The sequence below is a fragment of the Zonotrichia albicollis genome, chromosome 2 (genome assembly GCF_047830755.1).
Source record: "Zonotrichia albicollis isolate bZonAlb1 chromosome 2, bZonAlb1.hap1, whole genome shotgun sequence".
Classification (NCBI taxonomy): Eukaryota; Metazoa; Chordata; class Aves; order Passeriformes; family Passerellidae; genus Zonotrichia; species Zonotrichia albicollis.
In genome coordinates this window covers 2,927,676-2,942,622 of record NC_133820.1, presented here as the reverse complement: position 1 = coordinate 2,942,622, position 14,947 = coordinate 2,927,676, and the positions used below count along the sequence as shown (strand labels likewise).

At 60.1% G+C, this 14,947-nt stretch overlaps 1 protein-coding gene across 9 annotated transcripts in view; it reads left to right on the top strand.

Annotated features, from left to right (window-relative positions):
• Positions 1-14,947, top strand: part of LOC141726498 (uncharacterized) — a 33,501-nt gene that overhangs the window by 10,130 nt on the left and 8,424 nt on the right. For 4 of the 9 annotated variants that reach the window (XM_074531451.1, XM_074531459.1, XM_074531466.1 and 1 more), the window contains exons 6-7: positions 14,117-14,276; positions 14,709-14,783. The exons of 2 other annotated variants lie outside the window; for them this stretch is intronic. The gene's annotated coding sequence lies outside the window, so the exon portion shown is untranslated. The remainder of the gene's footprint in view (positions 1-14,116; positions 14,277-14,708; positions 14,784-14,947) is intronic. 3 more of the 9 variants (XM_074531480.1, XM_074531487.1, XM_074531472.1) reach the window with 1 other exon arrangement.

Here is a 14,947-nt window from a genome sequence, read left to right as displayed (position 1 = left end):
GAAACTGGTGGCCGCTTCCAGATGCAAATCCCCAAGGCAGCGCTGCTCCTCGCCCCCCCGAACCCCCCCTGCCTCCATCCTTTCCTCCTTTTATAACCTCGGCCCCACCCAGGATTCACAGGGAGGCTCCCAGATGTTTCCGAGACCCAAATCATTCCAGGTGTTTCGGGAATTAACAGAAATAAGCTCGTCCCTTTTGGGGTAACAAATTATCTGTTGCCCCATTCCCCCTTCTGTCTCTTGTTCCCTAAGGCAAAACACCCGGATCAGGTGGGGGCCGGGGGAAAATGTCAAGTCCAAACCCAAACCAAAGTTGTTTTTCCGTCGGTTTCCCTCAGGACTGTTCAGTTTCCCCGCTGTTCCTCGGCCACAGGAGCAGCTTCTCTGTGGGACCCGTGGGGTGGCACAGGGACCCCCGTCCCGCTGCCTGCCGAGAGCGGAGCCCGTCCCATCCCAGCGCAGCCGGAGCGCGGCGCGGGTTTCGCTCCACGGAGCGCGATCGCAGCGAGCCGCGAGTGCCGGCACAGACCCGTCCCGCACAGCAGCGGCTCCGGCAGCGGCGCCGCAGCACACGCGGCCCTGTGGGTGCCGCCCCGCCCGGGCGGCCCCTGCGCGCCCCTGTCCCCTCCGGCCGCACCCGAGGGCGCCGTGCCCTGCCCGAGCCAGGGCATTGTCCCGATCCCGGCACAGGGACGGGGCGGAGAGAGCGACCCCGCGTTCTGCAGGGCGGGCACGGGGCTGGGCACGGAACCGCAGCCCGGCCGCCTTGTCCCGGGACAGCAGCTGTCCTTGGCCATTCCTGCTGCTCCCGGGGCTAAAACCGCCTGGGGAATTGCTTCTGATCACAGCCATCGGGTGTCTGACGGGAGTCCCTGAAACAGAGCTGAGTGTCTGTGACAAATGAGGGTGCTGAAGATGGAGTGACAGCAGAGGGAACCTTGTTCCTGCCAGTTACCCATGGGGAGAGAGCAATTCCCAGCTTGGGAAACAGGGAAAGGGAATTCTGTGTCCTCTCCTGCTCAGGATACACATCTTCACTGTCCCATAAAGGGACCATCTGAGCCTTTAGAGAGATTGCCGTGGGTCAAGGATCTGCTGCCTCGGTGTGGTTGGTGATTGTGACAATGACCTGAATAATCAGAGATCAATCAGTGGGAAGTTGTTCAGTGCCCCGGCAGTGACAGAGAATGTGCTGGGCTAGTATCACACGCAGAGCTGGACAATGACCCTGAACACCCCAAAAAGGCAAAGAAACCCTGAGCCACGCTGTGATCAGGCCCCACAGGGGCTATTTATTGGAAGCGCCAGTGAGGAACAACGGGAATTCCCTGGCCCTCAGCTTGGGCCCGCCTGCCCACACCCCCGCCCTCGGGAAGCGCTGCTCTTCCCGGCTGCAAAGCCAACAAACATTTTTTCCTCCGTCCCTAAAAACTCTTCTCTGAAAGCCTCTGTTCTCCCGCGCTTCTCCTCCTCCAGCATCCTCCTCCTCCTCGCGTCCCTCCCCGGGCCCGTGGCTCCGCTGCTCCCCGGCGCTCCGGCAATGAATAGAATGGATGCGATGAATGTAATCGATGTGAGCCTCGCCGGGCGGCCCGGGGCGCCGCGGGCTCAGGCCAGCGCCGGCCGTGCCAGCACCATCAGGCGCTGCAGCCGCTCGTAGGACACGAACATCACCACGTTCCAGGAGCCCAGCCGCAGGAAGGACGGGACGAAGCTGTGCCGGCACAAACGGGGCTCAGGGGACGTGCGGGGACATCCCCAGAGCGGGGATCCCCCAAATCCTGCCCGCGGCTCGGGGTGTTTGGGGCGCTGTGCCGCGACCGGTCCGCAGGAGCTGAACTCACCCCTTGTAGAGGCCGGCGGGGCCGTCCTGCATGAGCAGGGCCAGCAGGCAGCTCAGGGCATTGCGGTACTGCCCGGGGCTGCCGTTCATGCACCGCGTCTTCACCACGTCCACCGGCGACGCCACCACCGTGGCACAGAACCCGGCGCCGAAGGCGGCCACGAAGCGGCACGGGACGTTGTGTGAGGGAGGGCAGGGCCGGGCTTGGACGCTGCAGGGACAGGGATGGCGCCCGGCCGTGTTCCCTCCCTGTGCCGTGCTCACCTGTCATCGGGATCAGAACCGGGACCGGCATCAGAACCGGGATATCGGGACCGGGATCGCGGCTGGGAACGGGAGGAGCCCCGGGACCCGCCAAGCCCCGCGGGCGCCGCCTGGCGGACACAGCGCGGCGGTGCAGAGAAGCGCCCTCCGGTGGCCGCCGGCGGAACTGCAGCGCCACTGGGGCTTCAATAGCTAAAATTATTTTTGTTTTAAAATTTATTTTATATTATTGTTGTTTATATTATTATTGCTTTTATTTTTATTTGTTTTATTGTTATTTTTGAATGTATTTTCACTCGTGTTCACGTTGAGCCTCTCGCTGGACCCAAGAGATAAGGAATTTCTTGCCAAGTTTTTGCTCCTACTGACCAACTGAACCCATCCCAAATCCCCTAAATAATTTGGAGGGGTTTTTTTTCCCAGCCTAGGCAGGGAATTCTTTTTGAGAAAAAAAACCCCGAGTTAAAAATATGGGGTCTAGGGGGAAGAGAGGGGTCCTGCGTTAAATTAAAAAAGCAGTAGGAAAAGTAAATCTCTGGAAGGTTTCATATTCTCTCCCAGCCTGTTTTTTGTGTGATTTGCTCTTGATTCCAACCGCTCCCAGGGATTTTCAACCTCTGGGGTTAAAATGAGCTGCTGAGCATGACAGAAAATCATGGGAGAACTCTCTGGATTGGGCAGTGGGAGCCTCTGTGTAGTGCCATAACACAAAACAAGGACAGACTGGCAGGGGAATACTGACAGTTTATTTCACAGAGCAATGCAGAGTTTATTTTGATCTAGCTCTAGTTTCATTCAGAAAGTATCTTCCTCTGCTTTTTTTCCAAAAAAAAGGTAGCAAATATCCAGGACAGTAACAGTCAGTGCATTATGCATGAAATTTGGGTCTTGTTTAAAAAAAAAAAAAAAGAAAGAAAGTTAATTTTGAAAACAACTCTTTGTTGGTTTGCTTTTATCACTTCCAAGCTCTTAAGCACTTAACTTATTATATTCACATTCCTTCAAAGGTGAGCTTTCCAGCTTCATGCACCACCTTTAACCTTTGAAAGCTAAACATTTCCATCTTTGCCCACAGTTTTGCTATCTTTCTTAAAGGTGGAGTGTGATGGACACATTGCCCATGTGTTCCAACAGAAATGAACTCTGGGAGGAGCATGAGGATATCAGGAATGCCCCTGAATTCCAGGTCTACCCCAACCAAACATCTCCAGGGCTGCAGGGCATTGTCCATCCCCTCACAAACATCTCCAGGGCTGCAGGGCTCTGTCCTCACAAGCAGCCAAACACCCCCAGGGCTCCTGGCAGCTGCCCAGGGTAACTCCAACTGGGGCTGACACTTGTGACCTTAAAGATCAGCTGGTGACAGCCAGGACCTTTGCAGGGGCTGCAGTAACCCCTGATCTTCACCCTCCTCGGGAGTGCACGGGAACAGCCAGAGCATTTCTGTGCCAGCCCTGCCATCCCTGTGGCTCTGTGCCATCCCAGGGCTGCAGGGATGTTCTGGCTCTGTGTGTGTGAATGGCACTGGCCCGCAGTGCCGCGTGAAGGCAGTGGGGCACAGAGCTCAGCCAGTTGGCCATGGGATCCCTGAGTGCTTCCTGCTGCCAGGGGAGGGTTTCCAAACGTGCAAACGGGTTTGGGGTGTCACACAGGCCCTGCTGGCTGTGGGGAGCCCAGCAGAGGAAATCCCTGAGGCAGGGCTGGGCAGGCAGTGCTTCATGGCCCTGCACACATCCCTTGGTGTACAAACTGCATCTCCTGATGGGTGCCAGGCCTGACACTGCACAGGCAGCGCTCCATGGCCCTGCACACATCCCTTGGGGCACAAACTCCATTTCCTGATGGGTGCAGGCCTGACACTGCACAGGCAGCGCTCCATGGCCCTGCACACATCCCTTGGTGCACAAACTCCATTTCCTGATGGGTGCCAGGCCTGACACTGCACAGGCAGCGCTCCATGGCCCTGCACACATCCCTTGGTGCACAAACTCCATCTCCTGATGGGTGCCAGGCCTGACACTGCACAGGCAGCGCTTCATGGCCCTGCACACATCCCTTACCCCACAAACTCCATTTCCTGATGGGTGCCAGGCAATCCCTGCACAGGCAGTGCTTCATGGCCCTGCACACATCCCTTGGTGCACAAACTCCATTTCCTGATGGGTGCAGGCCCATCCCTGCCCTTGGCTGTTCAAGAGACGTGCACAAAGCTGGGGAGTGCAGTGAAGGCTGCTGGAGACATCCTGGGGCAGCAGCACTCACATCTGGGCACCTGCACCGTGCCTCTGCTCCCCAGGAACCTCTTGGAATCCCAGAATCATTCAGGCATTGCCCTGCCAGTCCCTGGGGCTGCTGGGCTCATCACCTCTGGTAATTCAGGGCACCTGAGAGGAGTCAGGGGGGAAATGGGGCAGGTGGTTTGGGAAGGTTTGGGAGTTTGGGATTAAAGGAGGCTGCAGTACTGAGAGCAAGGGAGAGGAGAGAGAGAGAGAAAGCAAGGAAGAAAAAGAGAGAGAACAAGAGAGAGAAAAAAAAATGGGAGAGAGAGAGAAAGAGAGGAAAACCCAGGGGAGAGAGAGAGAGAGAGAGAGAGAGGAAAAAAACGGGAGAGAAAGAGAGGGAGACAATGAGGGAGAGAGAGAAAAAGAGAGAAAAAAAAATGAGGGAAGGAGGGAGAGAAAGAGAGAAAAAAAAATGAGGGAAGGAGGGAGAGAGAGAGAAAAAATACAGGGGGGGAAAGAGAGATACAGAAGGAGAATAAAATAGGAGAGAAGAGAGAGGGAGGGAGGGAAAGAGAAAAAACTGAGGGAGATTGAGAGAGAGAAGGATAGAGAGAATAAAATGGGAGAGAGAGAGAAAAAAATGGGAGAGAGGGAGAGAAAGAGAAAAAAATAGAAGAGGGAGAGAGGATGGGACAGAGAGGGAGGGAGGGAGAGAAAGAGAAAAAAGCAGGAGAGAGAATGAGAGAAAGAACCAGGAGAGAGAGGGAGAGAAAGAAAGGGGGAAGGAAAAACCCCCTTGGGCACGTTCCCCAGTGCCTCTCCCTTTACTGGACCAAAGCTGCAGGACTCTCTCCTTTCTGGGACAAAGCTGTGGCATTTCCTGACAGGTGGGGAATTGTCTGGGACCCTGGCCCTGCCCAGCTCCAGCTCGTGGCCGGAGGGGCTTGGGGTGCCTGGCCCAGTTTGGTGCCCCCAGTTTGGGGCCAGCTCCCCTGGGTGCTGCTGGCACCTGGAGGTGCACGGGGCACCTGAGGCACCCAGGACACAGAGAGGGGACATGGGGGCCAGGGGCAGGCACAGAAAGGAGCACGTGCATGTCCAGAGCGGGCACTGAGGGACAGGCAGGAAGGGTTTTGGCAAACCTCACTGATAAGAGCCAAAATGAGGGATGCAGGGCCCCAGGCAGCTCTCCAAAATGCAGTTTATTGTGTCCAAGAGGTTTCAGCAGCCCAGGGCTGTGGGTGACAGAGCTGTGCCCTCAGCTGTCAGCTCCAGCTGCAGGCAGGCCTGGACACCCTTTGTGTGTCAGGCCAGGCTTTGGTGACACATTATCTCTTACAGGGTACGCAGAAATGGCCCCTGTGCCATAGAGCACAGCCTGTCCTGTGCCTCACAGGGACACCAGAGCCTGTCCTGTGCCTCACACGGACACCACAGCCTGTCCCTGTGCCTCACACGGACAGCACAGCCTGTCCTGTGCCTCACAGGGACACCAGAGCCTGTCCTTGTGCCTCACACGGACACCAGGGCCTGTCCTGTGCCTCACAGGGACACCAGGGCCTGTCCCTGTGCCTCACAGCGCACACCCAGCCTTTGCTGCTCACACAGCCCCGGGGCGGGCGGGGATCCCGGGACAGCCCCGGTGCAGGGCCCGCAGTGCCGGTGTGGGCCTGGAACTCTCATTTGTGTGCGGTGTGCTGTGTGGGCTGAGGGACAGGGATTCCTCACAGGACAGGCAGGGCTGGACAAGGGGAATGGCCTCAAGCATGAAGGAAGGCAGGTTTGGATTCAGTGTCAGAAGCAGTTTTCCCTGTGAGGGTGGGCAGGCCCTGGCACAGCTGTGGCTGCCCTGGATCCCTGGCAGTGCCCAAGGCCAGGCTGGACACTGGGGCTGGGAGCAGCTGGGACAGTGGCAGTGTCCCTGCCATGGCAGGGCTGCGATGGGATGGGCTTTGAGGTCCCTACCTCAATGTAGTGATCCTGATCTGTAGTGATCCTGATATGTAGTGATCCTGATATGTAGTGATCCTGATATGTAGTGATTCTGATCAGGGCTTGCTGAGGTCAGTCAGTCTGAGGAGCTGCTGCAAATTCAGGCTGAAAGATGAGTGCTCATAATTTACACCGTGTAAAGCAAGAATGAATGCCTCAAGAAATGATAATGCATGATTGTTTGGCGTTTTGTTTTTGTTTTTTTTGGGTTTTTTTAAGGAAAGGGATGGGGTGAGGTGCTTCCTTTTATTTTTTTCTGAATCAATGTTATTTCTCCATTACAGCTTAGTAGAAACCTTATTCTGCTCTGGCTGCTCAAAGATCCTCGGCAGCATCTACAGGTGCACCTCAAGGAGCCTGGACTACAAGAGAGATTTGTTCTGTTTCACTATTGACTCCATTGAAAGGTGAGCACAGAATGTTTGTGTGCCAGCCCCACTGCACTCACAGGCACTGCACTGAGGGCTCTCCTGTTATATCTCTGGGAAGTGCAGAGGTGGCTTTTTCTGCTGCTCTACCCCAGAGGGGTTTTCTGTACTGCTGGTGAGGAGCCTGATTTTGGAATGTTGGATGGAATTGGCCCAGTCGCTTTTCCTTCTGGGCTTCCCGTAGTCTGTCCATGGCAGGCCCAGCCTGTGCCTTTAGCTTGGAGCCCTCAGTCCTCAGGGAAAGGAACCTTTGGGAAGTTCTTACAGCTCTGCCCAGTGCTGTATGGATTGGGATGATTTTCTGGAATTAGGCCGTCCATTCTGACCCGTTTGTTCTCTCTCCCTGCAGACTGTGCTGCTGAAAGGCTGAGGTGGCACCAGGATCGGTGACATCCCTGACTCCCTGTGCCTTCCTGAGGCTGAAGCCACGTTTGCTGCCAGGGACCACAGAGTGGAAGATGCTACAGACTGAAAACTTGGGCATTTTTCTCCTGAATCCCAAGACTCTCTGCAGCTGCACACTGTCTATATCTTAAAAGAGTTTCTGGCTTTTTAAAGTTTTTTACATTCTGCAATATTCATCTGTAACTCCATTAAAAAGAGTCATACTGTATCAATGTGGTGTGAATGACTTTGTTTGAGTTGGTTAATTAAAGCAAATTATTGATAAGGGGTTGGAGCTGGCAGCTCTTATTTTCTCTTCATTCCTTTAATTCCTTTCTATTATTTCTTAAGCAATTACTGCAGTTAGGATATACAATAAGGACAGCAGCATTTCTGCCCTGCTGGATTGGGAAATCCAAGTTCAGTTCCTTGGAGAGACTGAGGGGATGGCTTTTGACAGTGGGAATTTGGTGAGGAAGAGAGAGGAGAGGTCCCACAAAAAAAAAGTGGTTAAGGCCAGTTCTGCTGGCTTTGGGTGCTCCTAGCCCAAAAATCATCCTGGTTAAAGGGAACTTGGGGAAGCAAGGGGCCCTGTGCCAGAGGCCCGTGCTGGGACCCCTCAAATTGCAGCCAGAGGCGCTGGGCACTGCCAGACTTTTGGGACACGGCTACTGAGAGGCTCCACGGCCTGATCCCGATGGTTTTCCCATTGTTTCCTGTGGTGCTTAGCACCGGGCAAGGCAGTGCAGCCCCACAGGCTGAAAATCCCATGGGAGCAGCTGGAATCACAGACGAGCACACAGAAACCAGGCTGGGAGAGCACATGGGCTGCTCTATAGATTTATTTTTTGCAATGTGTTTTGAATTTATACCAGAATCTCTCCCCTCCCCTCAGATCCCGTATCCTTGAGTTTTGAGTTTTCTCATAAAGACTCCTCGGCCTGCACTGGGAAATGATTCCGTGGCACCGGGAATGCGGCGGGGTCTGAGGGTCCTGGGGCTCCCCCCGCCCCGGCCGGTTCCCGGTTCCGTCCGTGTGGAGCCTCCGTTCTGGGGCTCCCGCCGCCCGCGGCCGTCCCGGTCCCGATCCCCGCCCCACACCGCGCCCGCCGCGGGAGAGGCGGCACCGCTCGGGACCCCCCCGGCAGCCGACACCGACAGGAGCCGAGCCAGAACCCCGGCCCATCCCGGCCCCGCCTCAGCGCTCGGGGCTCCGCGCAGCGCCGGGAGCAGCCCCGGTTCGGCCCGGTGCGACGGACGGGACCGGTGTGGGGGACACGGGCGGGGCCAGTGTGTGTGACACGGGCGGGACCGCCAGCGACGGCCCCGCTCCCATCCCGGGCAGGGCGGGGCGGAGTCGGGGCGGGCCCAGGGCTACGTGAGGCGGGGCTTGGAGGCGGGGCCAGAACTACGTGAGGCGGGGCTTAGGGGCGTGGCCAGAGCTACGTGAGGCGGACCTCGGGGGCGGGGCCAGAACTACGTGAGGCGGGGCTTGGGGGCGTGGCCAGAGCTACGTGGGGCGGAGCTCGGGGGCGGGGCTAGAGCTACGTGAGGCGGGGCCAGAGCTACGTGAAGGCGGGGCCGGAGGCGGGGCCAGAGCTACGTGAAGGCGGGGCCGGAGGCGGGGCCAGAACTACGTGAGGCGGGGATCGGGGGCGGGGCCAGAGCTACGTGAGGCGGGGCCAGAGCTACGTGAAGGCGGGGCCGGGGGCGGTCCCGACTCCGGCTCAGGTGTGCGGGACGTCAGCGCGGCTGCGCGGGGCGTGGCCGAGGTTATTTAAGATCCGGTAATCTCGTTAACCGCCATTTGCTCACTCGGAGCTCGGTGCGGACGGGTGGGTTCTGTCCCCGCTCCGCGGCTTTTTCTCCCTTCCTCTTCCCTTCTCTACCTTTCCTTTCTCCTGCTTGTATTCCCCTTCTTTCTCTGCTTTTCTCTCTCCCCCCTTTTCTCTCCTCCTCAAAGCCGACTCCTTTCCCTCCTCTTTCGGCCTCCCCTCCTGTCTCCCCCTCTGCCGTTCCTTTTCCTCTCTGTATTCCCCTTCTCTCTCTTCCCCCCTTTCCTCTCCTCCCGTTTCGGCCTCCGTCCTGTCCCCTCCTCTACTCTTCCTTCTCCTCTCTGTATTCTTCTTCTTTATCCCCTAGACCCTACCCTCCTCTTCCCCCTTACTCTTTCTATTCCCCCCTCTCTCCCTTCTCTGTCCGCTGTCCGTCTGTCCCTTTCCAGCCTTTCCCTTCCCTTTCACTTTCCTCCTGCTATCCCTCCTCTCTTGCCGTTCTCTCCGTTCCTTCTTTCCTCTCAGCCGCGGGGCTGGGGGTTCCGGACAATATATAAAGCCCAGAGGGCCGGAGTCCGGCGCCCCCGGCCCCGCTGGAGCCCCGCTGGTGTCCCCCTGCAGTTCCATGGTTGTGGAACGCAGGGGGCGGCCGCCGGGGCTCCGCTTCCCCCATCCCCACGGGGGGCCCCTCGTTTGGAGGGGGGTCCCGGGATGGGGGGGTCGGGTTTGGGGGACCCCTTGTTTGAAGGGGGTCCCGGGGTGGGGGACCCCGTCATTAGGACGGGGTCCTGAGGGGGGGTCAGGAAGGGTCCCCTCGTTAGGAGGGGGTCCTTGGGGGGGTTAGGAGGGGCCCCCTCATTAGGAGGGGGTCCCATGGGGGGGGGGGGGGGGTTAGGTAGGCCCCCTCCGGGGAGGGGGCCCCGGGGGGGGCGGGGCGGGCCCCCTCTCCGGGGGAGGGCGGGGCCGCAGGGGGAGGGGGGCCGGGGGGCGGAGGGGGGGTGCATTCCCCCCTCCTGGCCCGCCCCCCTCCCCCGGGTCCCCTCCTCCGGACGGGGGTCCCGGCCCCGCCCCCTCCGGGGACCCCTCCTCCGGACCGGGGCCCGGGGGGGGGAGGGGGGGGCGGGTGGGGTGGGGAGGAAGCAGAGGGGGGCACGTCACTCTGCGCCGTGAAACACAAGCTACACGTATAAGGCACACACACGAACGGCCCTCCCCGTCCGCCGCCCCCACCCCACCCGCCCCCCCCTCCCTCCCCCCCGGGCCCCGGTCCGGGAGGAGGGGTCCCCGGGAGGGGGGCAGGGCCGGGACCCCGTCCGGAGCGAGGGGGCCCGGGGAGGGGGGGCGGGGCCAGGAGGGGGGAATGGCCCCCCTCCGCCCCGCGCCCCCCTCCCCCGGGCCCCCTCCCCCGGAGGGGCCCCGCCCCGCCCCCCCCGGGGCCCCCTCCTCCGGAGGGGGCCCTACCTACCCCCCCCCCCCCCCCCCCCCCCCCCCCCAGGGACCCCCTCCTAATGAGGGGGCCCCTTCCTAACCCCACCCCACCACCCCCCGGACCCCCTCCTAACGAGGGGGCCGCTGTAACCCCGCACCCCCGGCCCGCACCCCCCAGTGTGATGTAGGGACAGCCGGAACCCCGGCGGTGTGGGGCGGTGTATTGAACTGGAATGGGGGGCCGACCGCAGAGCGGCTCCGCCCCGTGTGGGGGCCCCAGCGAGGGCGGGGGCGCCGGGCTCCCGGCCCTCAGGGCTTTATTATTGCCCGGCACCCCCGAGCCCCGCAGCTGGAACGAGAATAGGGGAGCGGGGGGGGTACGCGAGGGGAAGGGGGGAGCGGTCGGGGTGGGCGGGGCAGCGGGGGACGGGGCGGGGCGGAAGGGCGGGGCAGCAGGGGACGGGGCGGGGCGGAAGGGCGGGGCAGCAGGGGACGGGGCGGGGCGGAAGGCGGGGCGGCGAGGGAAGGGAGAGGATGGAGGAATAGGGTAGGGTAAGGTAGGGATGAGTAGGGTACGGGTGAGTGAGGGAATAGGGAGGTGGGATGGGAGCGGGGGGCGGGGGGCGGCCGTAGGGGGGGGAGGGAGGGGAGGGCTAGGGGGGAGAGGGAGGGGGGGGGGGTTAGGGGGGGGGGGTGGGTGTGGGGGGTGGGGGAGGGGAGGAAGGGAGGGGAGAAAGGAGAGGTGTAGAGAAACAGAAACACAAAAGAAAAGAAATACAGAGAAAAATATAGAGGAACAGAGATATAGAGCCCCGACCGACAGCACCCTCACCCACCGGACCTCCGAGGAGCAAATGGCTCCGCTCGGCCCTCTCCGCGCCTTAAATTCCCCAAGGCCCCGCCCCGCGCAGACGCACTGGGATCGCTCACACCTGTGCACGCCCCGCCCCTCACACCTGTGCCGGCCCCGCCCCCGGAGCCCCGCCTCCCCGCCCCGCCCCTCTCCCGCCCCCCCTCCCGCCCATAAAAGCCGGCCAATCCGCGCCTGTTCCGTTTTCTTCGGGGGATGCTTTGCTCGGGATGCTGCGGGAGCGTCGGTCGGAGCGCTGCGAGGAGATCCGGATCGGGGGCTGGTGCTGCGTGGAGCCCGAGGTGCTCAGGTAAGACCGGGATCGGGAGCTGGGCCCGGAGATTCGGGTCCTGGTCCTGCCGGTGTCCACTGTGGGAGGTGGACAGGGTATGGGGGCTAGGTGAGATTGGGATCCGGGCTCGGGGATTCCGGTCCTGGTTCTGCTGGTGTCTCCTATGGGAGGCGGGCAGGGTGTGGGTGCTACGGCTGGATGGTTGAGGCCGGATTGGGACTGGGATCGGGACCGGTATCGTTGCAGGTGGAAAGAGCCGCTCCGGCATGGCTGCTCGGACCGTGCCTGGTGCTGCTCCTCCGGCTGCGGCCAGTGCGGGACTGGGGTCCCACCGGAGCCGGATGATCGAGGTGAGAATAGGACCAGGACCAGACCGGCATCGCTACAGGTAGGAAGAGCCGCTCCGGAATGGGCGCTGGGACCGAGCCAGGTACTGCCGCTCCTGCTCTGCTCGGTACAGATCTGGGGTCCCGCCGGGGTTCTGGGCCGTGGGGAGCCGGGGCTATGATGGTGCTGGGCGCCAGGAGGACGGCGCTTCCCTGGAGCAGCCGCTGGATCACGGCTGGAAACGGGTAGGGCGGGGGAATCGCCTGTGACAGCCCCGGGACCCCATCGGCATCACCGCTCCCTCAGCGCCGCCGCCGGTCCCGCAGGGCGCCCCCTGGCGGACACGGCGCCGCCCCTCAGCCCTGCGGGGACACCGAGCCCGGCCCGGCAGCACCGCGGCCACCGCGCTCCCCAGTACCGGGACACCGCATTCCCCTGTGAGAGCCACAGCGCCCGCATCCCCCCCGCTCCGTGTCCGCATCCCCGGGGGATCCCCGCCGAACGACCAGGACTGGGGCTGCTGCTCCCGCTGCGGCTGTACCCGGTGTGGGCCTGGAGGAGGCCAGAAGCCCCCGAAGGGCTGGCAGCCCTCGCGTCCTAGGGATCTGCAGGAGAAGCTGTGCCTGCAGCGTGCCGAACACGCGTCCCAGTGTGGGCACCGGGGTACCGGGACAGCGCTGGCACAGACACGGCTAAAGCGCTGCCTGCGGCCCCTCAGCCAGGGGCTGCTCTGAACAGGCACACGGAGATACCTCAGCCTGGACAGACACCACCGACAGCCCAGAAGGACCCCAAGGAGCAGCTGGCATTACCTGGAATGGAGGCACAGACCGTTTGCAGAGGGGCTCAGACAGCAGTTCCTGTTTCCGACCTCCCAGAGCTCCCAGGTATGTCTCGGCCACCCCAAATCTCCTCTCTCCTTTGCAGCCTGAGGCCATCATCCCTCAGCAGCGCTAAAGCCAAAGCCATCTTCCCTCACAGGTATTGAATCCCAAGCAGTATACTTTGGAGATGCCTCAAAATCAGATGTTCAACTGGGATGAAGTTTGGAACTTCCCAGGGAACCAGCTGGAAGTGCAGAAGTGAAGGAAAGCTTTTGCAGGTAGGTCCCACTGGATGTGTGCTGAAGGCAGGGATGTGCATCCCTTTTCCTGAGGGGAAAGAATGTGTAGAGGCTGCTGCTGAGGCTCTGAAAGGAGCTGGGCTTCTGCAGGGAGAGGTGTGCTGCCTCAGCACAGGCTGGGAGTGCATCCAGCCACTGCCTTGTCCTGCTTTAAAACATCATCTGGAGCCCGAGCTCCAGGGGTGGGGGAGTGAAATCAGCTGGGTTCCAGGGAACTCTGCCAAGTGACCCCAGGGACATCAGGGGAGCTGGGGGATGAGGGTTTTAAACAGCAAGTTCTATGGAATATAGACCTGTCCTTGTCCTGATCCCACTCAGCTTCCCTGGAACCTCTGCTGGCTCCTGACACAGCTGGTGTAAAAGTGGTACCTCTGCATGGGAATTTCCACTCTCCATGAGGCGCTGTCAGGTTATTCCAGCAGGAATTCATCAGGGAATGTGGGGCTGTGGGTACAACTCACCTGAACTAGCAAAGCTGATAGCAAACCCCAAATCCAGGCACCACATAGAGAACAATCTTTGTGCTGGCCTGTCAGCTAAAACCCCTGGGCTGGGAAATTTCTGCAGCCAAATACATGGAATGCTCTAAATCCCAGTAGCCAGCATTCCCCAGGGGGACAATCCAAGTCCCAGGGTGGCAGCTGGTGTCCTTCCCCTGCTGCTGCTGGGACAAATTCCCGGCAGGAGGGGCGGGAGCGGGCATGGGGAAGTGCCGGGAGGTGAGGCCGCCGCAATGTCACCTGGATCGGGAGATGAGGCCGCTGCAATGTCACCTGGATCGGGAGGTGAGGCCGCTGCAATGTCACCTGGATCGGGAGATGAGGCTGCTGCAATGTCACCTGAATCGGGAGATGAGGCCGCTGCAATGTCACCTGAATCGGGAGATGAGGCCACTGCAATGTCACCTGAATCGGGAGATGAGGCCGCTGGAATGTCACCTGGATCGGGAGATGAGGCCGCTGCAATGTCACCTGAATCGGGAGATGAGGCCACTGTAATGTCACCTGGATCGGGAGGTGAGGCCGCTGCAATGCCGGCTGAATCGGCTGGGAACATTCCTTCCCTGCAGGAGCCAGAGCAGATCCCTCCTGGCCAGGCTGGGGGCAGCCGCTGGATCTGCTCTGGGGTAGAACCCCCTGCCCTGCCCTGCCAGCAGCCCTGACTCTGCTTTCCCTCCCCGCTCCTCAGGATGTCAGCGCTGCCGTGAGGGAGCTCAGACCCAAAAACCCCACAGCCCACAGAGTGAACGATCCCAACAGAGAAAGGCAGTTTTGTGATAAAAATTCTGTTAAAAAGGCTGTGACAACACTGTAATAGGATTCCCAGGAACCTTCTGATTTGCTCCTGGGTTTGTTTTTACGTATTTTTAGTCCCTCAATGGGCAGTTTGTAGAATTTATTCTGGGACTCAGAGGTTGAGCAGGGCTGGCTTTGGATTGGCCTTCACCTCTGCTCCCACTTGGGCCGAGCTGGGCGGACTCATCCCCTCAGCTCTTCCCTCCAAACCATCCCTGACTCATTTCCCTGCAGGTGAACCTGGGTTTGGCCCCAAGCTGTCCCCTCCCCGCCTGCCCTTGCCCTCACGGTGTCCCTTCTGCTCCCCACAGTGCCCTGGGGACACCAGGGAGGTCCCTCTGCCTTTCTCTGCCCCTCTCCAGCCCCGGCCGCTCCTCTGCTCGCTCTCTCTGCCCCTGTCCCACACAGCAGGGCACAAAAGGGGAAAGGGGTCATTAATTCAATTAATTCTGCAATTAATTAATGAATTAATTCCAACTCCCCAGTGAGAGGAACATGAACTCACAGCCACCGAGGCCTGATGGGTTCCTGCAGTGAGAGCTCAGCGCACGTCCACAGAGGTAAGTCCAGCATCTGAAAGAAAAATAAAACACAGGCGAAAAATGTGATTTATTTTGCTTCTAAGTTATTTCAATTTCTTAGAGCCCAGCCAACATTTGCTCTTGATTTTGGTTGGGTGAATTGTGAGCAGTGGGCACAGGTCATGCCATTCATGGGGGCAGTA